Genomic DNA, 12,867 nt, shown 5'->3' on the forward strand with positions numbered 1-12,867 from the left:
AAAAAAAAAAAAAAAAAAAAAAGAAAAGAAAAGAAAAGAAAATAATATTAATATCACATTACAGGGATTTTCTCTGAATGAGAAATATTGCTTTAAGCTTTTCTAAATTTTTTAATGTAGTGTAATTTTCTTCCAAATGATGTTTTCTCATTATCGTATTCCTCTTATATTTAGAAAAAATTTTTAAATAAAGAAAATTTGCTGGAAAGTTGACATTTTAAAACTTTAAAACTTCCAAAGGCAGTTTCTCACAGGCAGCTCTTGTGTTAAATACCCAACAAAAGTTGCCACGAATTGCCGTCTTAAAAAAAAAAAAAGACGAAAATGGTGACTCTGATTGATTTCCATGCTCTAAGTCCAACCTTGCTCATGCGTGCCCTGTGGGGTTCTGGGGAGCGCATCTGGCCGTGGTACAGGAGGCCCCAGCACAGGTGCCCTCTGATGCCAGCCCAATTACCGCTTCTGAGTGTTGCAAACTACAGAAACTACACCTCGCTCTTTTCCTCCACCTCAAAATAGGTACACACTACACATTATTATGCAGGTATTTCCTACCAGAAGCTCAGTTCAGAATCAAATGTTAGCAGAAACTACTTTCAATACCAGATTTGGGTGCGTCCATCCCGGCAGTTCTGCACCTAGCACGGGAGTAAGAGTCACCCACGTGGGTGGGGGTTTGTCCACTCGTCTAAAACGTTCCATTCCCATTGGAATCCATCACAAATACAAGACAGATTTTCATAGCCGGAATTCGGTGAAGCCGGCGAGGGCACCGACATCTTTCCTTCAGTCGGAGTGAAAAAACGTGTGTGTATTTTAGAAGGTCCTTTGAGGTTAAAATAAGTTTATGTCATCTTAAGAAGCCAATGTCACCCAAAGGAAAATGAACAGTGTTTACAGTTAAAACCATCAGAACAAGATCATGGCTTTTGCAGGAACATGGATGAAGCTGGAGGCCATTATCCTTAGCAAATGAATGCAAGAACAGAAAGTCAAATGCTGTATGTTCTCACTTATAAGTGGGAGTGAAATGATGAGAACTCCTGAACACAAAGAGGGAAATAACAAGCACTAGGGTCTGCTTGAGCAGGGAGGGTGGGGGGAGGGAGAGAAGCAGAAAAGATAACTATTGGGTACTGGGCTTAATACCTGGGTGATGAAATAATCTGTACAACAAACTCTTGTGACATGAGTTTACCTATGTCACAAACCTGCACATGTACCCCTGAACCTAAACTAAAAGGTAAAGCACCCAACCAACCAAACGACCAAACAAGAAAAAGCTATCGTCACTGTCACCCACGTTCTCCTAAGTATTGCCCAGGAGTTTCACGAAAGTTAAGACAAAAAGTTTCTAGATTTAGTTTCCCCAAACCTTTTAGGAGACACAGTACAGAGCTGTCTGCCCTTTGCTGAAATACAGGCAGAGGAGGTGTTTTTGGCAAATTGACAACACTTCACAACGGCTTTCTTGTGGAGCCGTGAGGCTTTATGCAAGTACACTGTGTGGTATGGAGAGCGGGGGCAGTTCATATCATGTCGTTTTTCCAGTCTGCGTTAAGTTCATTTTTTCCTATTCAGTGGTTCCATGGCCTGAATGAAAGGTGGGAGGTGGATCTATATTTCCTCTTTTCCCTTGCACTCTGCCCATTCCACAACAAGGATGACATTTGTCTTCTCCTTTACGGATGCAAATAATTCTTTGTCACAGACAAATCTTCATGTTTTTGACAAGTTCAAATCTTCATGTTTTTAAATAAAATAAGTGTATTGATTATGCCTCTATTTTCTGTATTTCTGATGCCTTGACATCTGAGGCCTTTCCAACGCTGACAGGCCTGCCCCTCTTGGAGTTAGCCAATTCCTAGGAAGAGCAAATAACTCCCCTGTGAGTGCACCTTCTATATGCAAACCAACTGATCCAGAGCCCTTTCCCCAGCCATCTCCTTATGGAACTCTCCCATTCAGGGCCACCTCCCCTGCCCTAATCATCCCAGGTCCAAGTAACAACTAGGGGCCACCCCCATGCCCCAGAGCCTGCTGAAATTATTCACACTGGCAGATCCTAAGCCTGCTCACCCTGGTTCCCCCATCCCTTCCACAGAAGCCACAATAGAGGCTGTGACCATACTTACTCTTCACTCCATTCACCTCCTGACGCCCCATGTGGGCTCCCATGGTGTGACATGCCCCTCCTCCTGGGAACTGTGAGTGACAAACCATCTTTCCAATGGCAGTCATCTTCTGACCCGTGCCTCACCATACCTGGATAATAAAACCTACATGTTAAAACACTAGCCTATTAGAGTGACTGGTATAGTTCCCAGTCAGTAACAGGTGCCAAGTAAATGGTACTTATATCCTTCCTCCAGCAGTGTATGTAGGAGTACTGGTGACATTTCCCTTCTCTCCCCAAGCCCCACCCCTTGCATGAATTTTTAAGAATTGCATTCTCCAAGCTCTGTGACTCTGCCTTCCGTGCCCACGTTCACCGTACGAACTAGGAAGGATGCAGCCTTCTTCTCAAAGCACTAATTTTCCCAACTGCAAAGCCACCAAAAGCTGTTTTCATCCTCCAAAAGTCCTCCTTGAAAGTTTAAAACCCTGGGACTGGCCAGATAGCCCTGAGTAATCTTCATCATAAATTAACACCTAATAAGATTTGGATGGCATCAAACTAACACTCACGTGGTTCAGATAAAGGGACTCAGAGAGAAGAGCACTTGGGGAGAATGAGAGGCTGGGAGAGAAGAGCATTTTGCAATGGTGGCTTGGAACTGGCCAAGTATCCTTGGTTTAAAAACTGGGCCCAGTCACCCAGAATCCATTCTTTCAACAAGTGTTTGCATCCCACACAACTCAACGAAATTGGGATACAGCAATGAACAAAAGAGACAGAGCCCTTTCCCTTAAGGTGTCAAATACTATGGAAAAATAAATAGTGCAGCCCAGTATGGTGGATCAGAAGTGTGGGTGTGCGTTTGTGTGTGTGGGAAGGTGACTGAGGCTGGAGGACAGAGACTGCAATATTTGCAGAATGACTCAGGGCGGGCCCTTAGAAGAGTTGAGGTCTGAATTGAAGGAGTAGAAATTGGCAAGCCTGGAGAATGAAACCACCAACAGGAAGCCTCTGGGTTGCCAGTCATGTGCCATGCCTTCTCTCTCTACCCTACTCCCTCCTGCTTATTTAATCATTATTTATTCTTTGTCCACAAAGCAAATGCTATTTTTAAAAGACTATTCCATAAGACTTCCAGTACACAATAGTTTAGACTCTACCAACTTCTGGGATGGGTGAAGAACATCTGGTCTAAGCGTTTGCAAACATACCTTTTAAAGCTTAGAATCATTTGCTTAAATGAAGAAGAAACTCTAAAGTGAAATGTAAAAAAGGCAAATGGGACCACCCTGGGTGAAGCTCAGTCTCCCCACACACCACCATTCCCTGAAGGTGCTCCTGGGAGTGCACGGGAAAAGCTGGATTTATTCTAAACTCATCTATCTATAAGAAAATTGACACCCAAACAGGGCAGACGACTTGTCCAAGGTCTCAGAAAACATAACCTCAGGTTTCTTGTCTGCTTTTTTCTCCTTCCGCCAAGAAATGTCATCCCTCACATTTAAAATGTATATGAATTTTGCAGATAGAAGCAACAGTCCTCATAGCAAGCAATTTATGCACTCATTTCAAAATATTGAAATTTTGCACTGTAGTTTTTTATTAGAGTTTTATGATTCTAATCATTCTTAGCTTTTAATCATTTATATGATAAATATTTCTATCTTTTCATGTGAGAATTAATTATTTCCAATTTAGCCTCATGGAACTTCCTTCTGATATTAGCACATGATTGAAAAAAGTTCTTGATGGTTTTAAACTCCCTAATTTTTAAAACTATATTCAGCGTTTAAATGATTGATCAGTAATGTGCAGAATAGAATTAGAGATGTGCAGAAAACTCTTAATAAAATAAACCTCTGATAACTTAGATTCACTTTACATGCTATTAGAAACTCATATCAGGTTAAGTTCTTGGGACAATTCCTTTAAGATTGATAACGATTGTATCCCATACATAGTGGAGTAGTTGGATACTCAATCAATGTTGCTATACAAATTGAGTAATTTAGGGACAAAGCAGATGAACTGGAAGTGTGGTGGAGAGGGCTTAATTATCTGGTTTGGCGGACTAAGCTGATTAAATCAACTACATCATAGTGTCTTCTCCCTTTACATCTGAATACGAAGAAACCAGCCAAGTTCTTTCCACTCCGAGAGCTGTACCTGCTGTGACTGTGGGAACCAGGATGACGTGATGAATACTGTTGCTTCATCCGCCATCATGGGAACTGCTTTATTAATTCAGGAAAGTAATCGCTCTTCTGGCTTCGACTACAGTTTTAATGGTATGTCTTCTAAGTCTTTATACTCCGCTCTGCTCCTTCCCTAAAGCTCCAACATTTCCAGCTTTCTGTTGAATTTCTCTACCTAGGTGTCCATCTGTCATCACCTCCACCTCAATCTGTCCAAAACTGAAATCCCACTGCTCTTCTTGATTTTATGTAATGGAACTAACCTTCTTTCAATCATCCAAGCTGTAAAACCTGGTGTTATCTTTGACTATTCACCATTCTGATTTCCACATTTGATAAATGACTATGTTCTATAAACCAGGAACACATTCATCTTGTCAACGACCACTGCCAACACAACAGTTTGGGCTGTTACCTCGTACCTGGACAAAGAGTGCAGCAGGCAGCACGAGTGACATGGACTTAAGGCTCGGTTAAAGTTGTCCTGCCTCAGGGCAAAACTAAAAATGGTGTGGAGAAAAGTGCCACGACCATGTTTTAAGTCTTTGTCCCACCACTCACACATTTCAGTTCAGTTTTGCTAAATCATGTCTACCATCTGAGCTATTCCCAGCCCCTCCTACTTCTTCTGAGTTCAGTTTCTTCATAATCCATGACCTCACTGCTGCCAGATTCATCTTTATGAAGAGCTCTGATGACTCAAACCTCTACTCAGGATAGACTCACCCTAGCCAGCAAGGCTATTCAGAAGACAGTCTCTACCTACCGTGGTACAAATACGAGCCACCATGATCATTATCACAAGGGTGGGCTCCCACAAAATCCAAGCAAAACAGACTTGTTCTCCACATCTTTCCTTCCTGGTAATTCCCGCTACCATTTTCACCTTAGATACTAGAGGACATGTTGTTTCCCTGTAGACAAAGGCTTCCTGATACTCTTTCTGTTTTCTGTATCACCAGCCTGTCAGCCCACTTATACATTATTTCCAGACTTTTTTTTTTTAAATACAGCTCTGAATATCCCTGCCCCACTTGAAAACAAAGGTTCCACATGACCTAAGTAAGGGCTGATTTCCTTTCCAATCTTTCCCTCATTCCTTTGATGTACTCTGCACTCCACCCAAAGTTCCCACATGTCCTCTCGTCCCATCCCATGCCACCAGGATTCTCCCACTCACCACCTGTCACAGAAACATGGAACTCTGTCTTCTTAAGGGGTTCTTTTTTCCTCACCCACTGCAGCATTGGGAGTTGAACTCTGCTGCCCGTTTCATGTTTATTTGTACAGTTGTTAAATCCCTGAGGGCCTCAGTTCCTGCCCATGAGTTTATTCCTAGGGAGAGAAGAAACATTAAAAAGTACTTTTACACCCAGTATTTCTAAATGGTCTACTGGTCTACCTGGTCTTATTGTCCTCATATGTCATTGAGGAAACAGACAAAGAAATAAGTGACTTGGTGGAATTCAAACCCAGGCATCTAATTTAATAATCAATTTTCTTTTTTTTTTTTTCTTTTCTTTTCTTTTCTCTTCTCTTCTCTTCTCCTCTCCTCCCCTTTTCTTTCTTTCCTTCCTTCCTTTCTTTTTCTTTCTTTCTTTCTCTTTCTTTCTTTCTTTCTTTCTTTCTTTCTTTCTTTCTTTCTTTCTTTCTTTCTTTCTTTCTTTCTTTCTTTCTTTCTTTCTTCTTTCTTTCATTTCCTTCCTTCCTTCCTTCCTTCCTTCCTTCCTTCCTTCCTTCCTTCCTTCCTTCCTTCCTTCCTTCCCTCCTTCCTTTTTTCGTTGAGACAGGATCTTGCTCTGTCTCCCAGGTTGTAGTGCAGTGGTATGATATTGACTCACTGCAGCCTCAACATTCTGGAATCAAGCAGTCCTCCCTCTTCAGCTTCCTGAGTAGCTGGGATTACAGGTGCATACGACCATGCCTGGCATTTTTTTGGTATTTTTGGTAAAGACGGGGTTTCACCATGTTGCCAAGGCTGTTCTCAAACTTCTGGAATCAAGCAATCCTCCCACCTGGGCCTCCCAAAGTCCTGGGATTACAGGCATGAGCCAGTGCGCCTGGCCAATAATCAATTACTTTCTTCTATTATCTTACTGTAAGTTGTTTTCTAAATTCCCTTATACCTTTTTCTTTTTTTCCTTTTTTTAATTGTGCTTAACTTTTTTTTTTATTATTATACTTTAAGTTCTAGGGTACTTGAAGCTGGACCCTTATGCCTTTTTCTAACTTTCCTTTCTAGGTCTACATTCTTTGAGGTCAAGGGTAATATACTAAATATCAGAGCCCTTGCTACAGTGCATTGGCACAAAGTATTTGCACAGTGAATGCTGTGTTAAATTGAATCATATTGATTTGATTTGAATTTTGGTGACTTTTGATTATATGTCTTCTAAACCCGTCATGCTCTCTTCTGATCTTCTGTTCACTGTATATTTGCCTGAAATGTTTCTTCTAAATATTCTTAACCCCTGATGTGAATTAGCCAAATATCTGTCTATATTTGATAGTTTGCCTAGCATCTCTGACTGTACTTACTCTTTGCAATTTTTCCTCTAAGTGGACTGCTTTTTGTGTGCTTAATTATTTTGTGCACTTTGCTATCCATCAAAGTCGTACTTTATGAAAGTGTTGGCTAAGTAAATCCTAATATGATATATGATGTAAATAATAGCACGAAAGCTACTATCACTCATTTCAGATTCTAAGAAACTTCTAGGGCTCTGGATTAAAGCTAAGATTGTCTGTGCAATCCACCTGTCTCAGCACAAGTTTTTAATAGAAACTACACAAGAGACTAATCTGGGTTCAAAAGAAACACACAGTTTAGATATACATCTAGTAGAATAAATATTTCTTAACTCATCTCACGATTTCTAATTGGTTGACCCAGCCTCAGGTGGACTTGGATTTATGGTCTCCATAAAAATGCATACTAAGTCAAATCTACCTAGTTTCAAAAGTATTGTCAGAGATCACATCATTTTTAAATTATCTTGAATTGGCCTTACTTTCAGAATGATAATTCGTAATGCAAGTGAGGGGTCACTGGACTGGGAGGTTATGTCATTGGCTAAATAGAGCCAGAATCTGGGTATTAGAGCCAGAATCTGGCCAAATAGAGCCAGAAGGGCCTTGTAGGAAACATGCCTTGTGGGAAACAGCTTTGTGTCTCATTCTGCACCAGCTTTTTTTCAAGTTTGTTTTTAAAATGTGATTGTTGTTAACACATCATCAGCAAACACAATTACAAACAAACACCCTTCCTAAGGGCAAGGAATACTGCAGTATTGTAACTGTCGTCTAAGTAGTGAACATTTGTGGTGAGCAAACTCTGACGGTTGTGTGACCAGGTAGGAAGAAAGAGACAGTGTCAGCAGTAGGAGAAGGCCAGAGAGAGAAGCAACTTAAAAGGGAGAATCATTGCTCTATGCCTCAACATTATAATCCCAAACAGAAAGTATTTCCATGGAAATGAATGGGAAATGTGATCAATTACAGAGTGTGGAATTTAGCCTTTGATTTATGTTTCCTTTGATATATAATCATCATTGCCCACAGCAGGTATGAATTTTATTAACTTAATTTGCCATTAGTTCAAGAAGTCATACATTTCCCCAAAATAAACTCATTTTAAAAACTGAAAAACACGTTTTAAGCCTTAAAGATGCAAATATGTCATAGTTTGGCTGCATTCAGCAAATGCCTAGAATCAATCAGCCGAGAACGGAGTAATTCTGTTACTGAAGAGGGAACCCAAAGCATACAAATTGAAACCAGGATAAAGAATAAAATATAAAAGAAGGCTTACAACATCTAAGGAAACACCCTACTTGTATTTTTATATTTTAATAAGGTAAATATATAAACATAAAGAACACTTCTATGTAATATAATACAATTTTTCCTTGATATGACATACGACATCTAAACTACTCCAGAGATAAACTCACTTTATTAAGCAATGCGTATTCTAAATCGAGTTAAGTCATATTATAATAATTTACATGCAATAACATTTTCCATTTACAAAATGCTTTACACACCTTATCTCATTTTGTGCACACACACACATACACGCCCCTAAAATCTTAGAGGCACAGATATAATTATTTTCATTTCCTAGATAAGGAAATGCAAATCTCAGATTAAAGATGCAGGAAGAGGCTCCTGGAGAACTCAGAGATGCTCTTAGCATAATATTTTCCCCACCACCCTGTGGGAAGCTATGAAGCTCAGCACTGTTAGACAAGAAAACACAACTGCAGATTCTCTGGCTTTGTGGCCTCAGTCAGGCCTCACAGCTCTTGCGAGGCATGGTCTTTCTCAACGAAATCATAGGCCATCTAAATTTTGCAGGAGGTATTCAACGCTTCACCAATCAGAGAAGCTGAAGACGTTCCTAAATTGGAGGGAGGCATGTGGAAGGAGAGCTGAGGGCTTAGGCTCCATAAAATAGAAATGGGCTGGCAACCTGAGAATGTGCTTCACTGATTGAGCATAGTGGCTAATAATTTGGACCCTGGAGTTAGAAAAGCATGAGTTGCAATCTCTGCTCTGCTTCCTTCGCTGGTTGAACTTGAATGAATTACATACCTTCTCTGAGCCTGTTTTCACCTATGAAACAGGGCTTATTGGACAAATGGAATGGTATAAGGCATCTAAACATGTCACAGTGTTGAACACCCAATGACTATTAGTTATTAGGAGCTTTTTGTCCTTTGGATGATATGAGACAGGTCAAAGGCATATATCATCTTCAGGGGAAATTTGGGTGAATTGAGTGGTTCCTGGATACAGAGTGAAGCTTTGCAGGATGTGAGTCGTTGCATATTTCACTGTGGGTCAACTGCACGTGCAGACTCCTGAAGAGATGCTTGTGCTGGGGGAGCTCCCTTTCTGCCACAGGAGCTTTTGGGGGACTTTTTCTTGGCTGAGTACAGGGGACTTTATTGATGGTAAGTGAGAGGGTGAGGCTCCCTAGTCCCCTTGTTCTTCAGGGGTTCTAGAGTGGAAACTGTGTTGAGGGGGGATTCTCAGTGTGGTGGGGACTGAGTGGGAGCAGGGATTCCATGGCAGCTGAGGCTCTCTTTTCCTCTTGTTGTCTCGCTGGAGCTGGTGGTCTGGGGTCTCTTCTTCCTTGAAGGCCATGTGAACCATAAGGCTCCCTGTTACTGTAGCCAAATTCATTGTCATACCAAAACATAAGCTTGACAAAGTCGTCATTGAGGACAATGTCTGCTCAGCATAGAAGGTGGGAGAGTGTGTGTCACTATTAAACTCAGAGGAGGCAGCCTGGTGCTCAGTGTAGCCCATGGTGCCCTTGAGGGCCCTCTGATGCCTGCTTCACCACCTTCTTGATGTCCTCATATTTAGCAGGTTTCCCCAGACAGATTAGGTCTGTGACCGACATGTTGGCAGTAGGAACACAGAAGGCCATGCCAGTGAGATTCTTGCTCAGAGATTACCATGCCCACAGCCTTGGGAGTGCCATTAGAGGCAGGGATTATGTTCTGGAGAACCCTATAGCCTTCATGCCACAGTTTCCCACAGGGGCCAGCCACAGTTTTCTGGGTGGCAGTGATGGCATGAACTGTGGTCACGAGTCCCTCTACGATGCTGAGGTTGTCATGGATGACCTTGATCTGCGGGACTAAGCAGTTGGTTGTGCAGGAAGCATTCTTGATCATCATGAGGTTATTTGCTTACCTCTCATGGTCTGTGTCCATTACAAACACGGAAGCATCAGCAGATCGGGTAGAGATGATGACCCTTTTGGCTCCCCCATCTCGGTGAGCCCCAGCCTTCTCCAAGGTGGTGAAGATGCCAGTGGATTCAATGACATAATCAACATCAGCATCAGCCCATTTGATTTTGGTGGGATTGCACTCCTGAGAGGTGATGATGTAATTTCCATTGATGATAAGCTTCCATTCTCAAGGCTGATGTAGCTGTGGAACTTGCCACGTGTGGACTCATACTGGAATATGTGTATCATGTAGTTGAGGTCGATGAAGGGGTCATTGAGAGTGGACAATATTCACTTTGTCGGAGTTAAAAGCAACCATGGTGACCAGGTGCCCGATATGGCCAAATCCATTTACTGCAGCCTCCACTTTCACTACTGGTCTCAGAGACAGGGTTGGCACTGCATAAGAAGATATGGCTGTCTCGAATGGGAGGAGCAGAGCACTGTTCGTGCTTTGAGAAAGCTGCAGGTGCCTTGGAGCAAATAGAGAAAATAAACAGGTTACTAAATGCACCACAAGTCCAAGCACTAAAACAATCAACACAGAGAGTCAAGGGCATGATTCTGTTGGGGAGATGATGTGGCAATCTGGGCAGAGCTTCAGATAGGCCCTTTATGGTGCCAAGGTGCCATCTGGTAGATGTGCTAAGAAAGACCCGCATCAGACTTCAGTGACTTTTCACATCACTTCCACAGGTTGAATTCTAGCATTCCTTTACCACATTGACACAATGCTGGAGAAGTTCCTCCAGCCTCCCCCACATCTGCCACCATGGATAAGATCATGGGTAACACGGTCTATACCAAATCTCCCTCGATTTATAAGTGGTGTAATCTTACAAGAGTATATATGATAGTCTTATCATTACCATTTAAAGCCCTTTTATGCAAACAAACAGGATTGCAATTAAGAGGGGGATTGAAACAGAATGGGGTATGTGGTGCTTGTCTAAATGTAATCTAACCACTACACTATTCATTTAGTGGAGTCTAATTACTAGCTTTATAATTACAGTCCTCAAGAAAATTGTTTTAGTGATGGTTTTCTTAAACTGACTTGAGAAGATTTTTGCGCCAACATGAGCAGAACAAAAGGAATTTAATTTCAAAACAGGGGCAAAGGAAGGTTACCCAGGAGAAGAAAACCTCAGGAGCTGGGCTGCAGATTTTGAAATTCATGCAGAACAGAGCTCAGCTAGGAAAGGAACAGGCTGGCATCACAACACGAGAGGCGCAGGGAGCTATTCAACGACACTTCCCGATTCGGGTTATAAGGAAAGAACTTATAAGGGAAGCTTCTGGTCTCCAAATCTCTAACTTAAGAGGATCTGCAATGATTCTTACTTGTGTGTTGTACATGAATGTGGTCCCCGACCCACAGCATCAACATAAATCTAGAATCTCAGAATTTGCTGCAAAATTAATCAGAATCTGAATTTTCAACAAGTTCCCAGGTGAGCACACACCTATAACAATTTGAGGGAAACTGGTAAAAATGACTAGCTTGTGGTTCCAAATTGAAATTTTATGTTTTTTTTTTCTTTTCTTAAATGTAACATATGCTCAATAAAGCAAAAAAGAACACGTGCATAGGAGTGTAAGGGGGAAAACTGTACCTGTAATTGCACTGCCCTGAGAGGACACCTGCTTGACTGTGGGTGGATTCTCTCCCAGTCTGTTGTTACACATATTGTTTTACATTTTAAGCTCAGGCTATAAATACAGTCTTGGGTTTTTCATATCGTGTTATAAATATTTTCTGTATTCCAACCAAGTTTTGCTGACATTTGTCTGCATTCCACCGTATGAGTGTATTCATTCATTGTTAAAAGTTTACAGTACCTTATTGTTGCTTTTGTAATTATAAGTGATCCTCTCATGGAGGTGTTTATATTTTAACTTTTTTTCTATTAATTCGTATGGTTAAATTTCTAGGATATGAAAATATTTAAATCTCTTGATAGAGATGATCTCTTCTAATTATAATATTCCTTGAAATAAGGTAAATTTTTTAAAAAGCATTTGAACTCTTTATTTCTCAGGGTCTTTTGAGTGGATGTTAATCTGTTTAATTATTGGGGTTCCTGAGAAAGTCTCTTTCTCCAAGGATGGTCAGTGGCTTGAACTCTGAATCAGTCTATTTTCTTTTTTTTTTTTTTTTTTGAGACAGAATCTCGCTTTGTTGCCCAGGCTGGAGTGCAGTAGTGTGATCTCGGCTCACTGCAACCTCTGCCACCTGCGTTCAAGCAATTCTGCTGCCTCAGCCTCCTGAGTAGCTGCTGTTACAGGTGATTGCCACCATGCCCGGCTAATTTTTGTATTTTTAGTAGAGACGGGGTTTTACCATGTTGACCAGGCTGGTCTCAAACTCCTGACCTCAGGTGACCCACCCGCCTTGGCTTCCCAAAGTGCAGGGATTACAGGCATGAGCCGCCACACCTGGCCAAGAATCAGTCTACTTTCTAGCACTTTTAGACTGGCAGAGCAGAGGATACCCACGTGCTACTGTTAAGTGAAGAGCTGCCACCAACTCTACTTTGTAAATAATCACTCAGTTCCTCCCAGGGTGAGTCTGTTACAGCAATGGGATGCCCAGGTTAAGTTTATGGAAAGACACTGACCTTGGAGCCAGACTGCACCAGAGTAAGTTCTGTCTCTGTCCCTGAGGCTGTGTGACATTGCCTAAGCTATTACTTACCTTAGTTCTGCCATAATCATCTTATCTATAATATTGTGTTAATAATGCCTCTTCCCCAGAATTGATGATTACATGATGTAAGAGATATTAAAGCGTCTAGCATGAG

General features: G+C 41.5%; 1 pseudogene; it reads left to right on the forward strand.

The window, feature by feature from the left end:
• The window catches only part of LOC112631771, a 15,607-nt pseudogene extending 5,497 nt beyond the window's left edge, over window positions 1-10,110 (forward strand).
• The last annotated feature ends 2,757 nt before the right edge of the window (window positions 10,111-12,867 follow it).

Source organism: Theropithecus gelada, chromosome 9, assembly GCF_003255815.1.
Source record: "Theropithecus gelada isolate Dixy chromosome 9, Tgel_1.0, whole genome shotgun sequence".
NCBI lineage: Eukaryota > Metazoa > Chordata > Mammalia > Primates > Cercopithecidae > Theropithecus > Theropithecus gelada.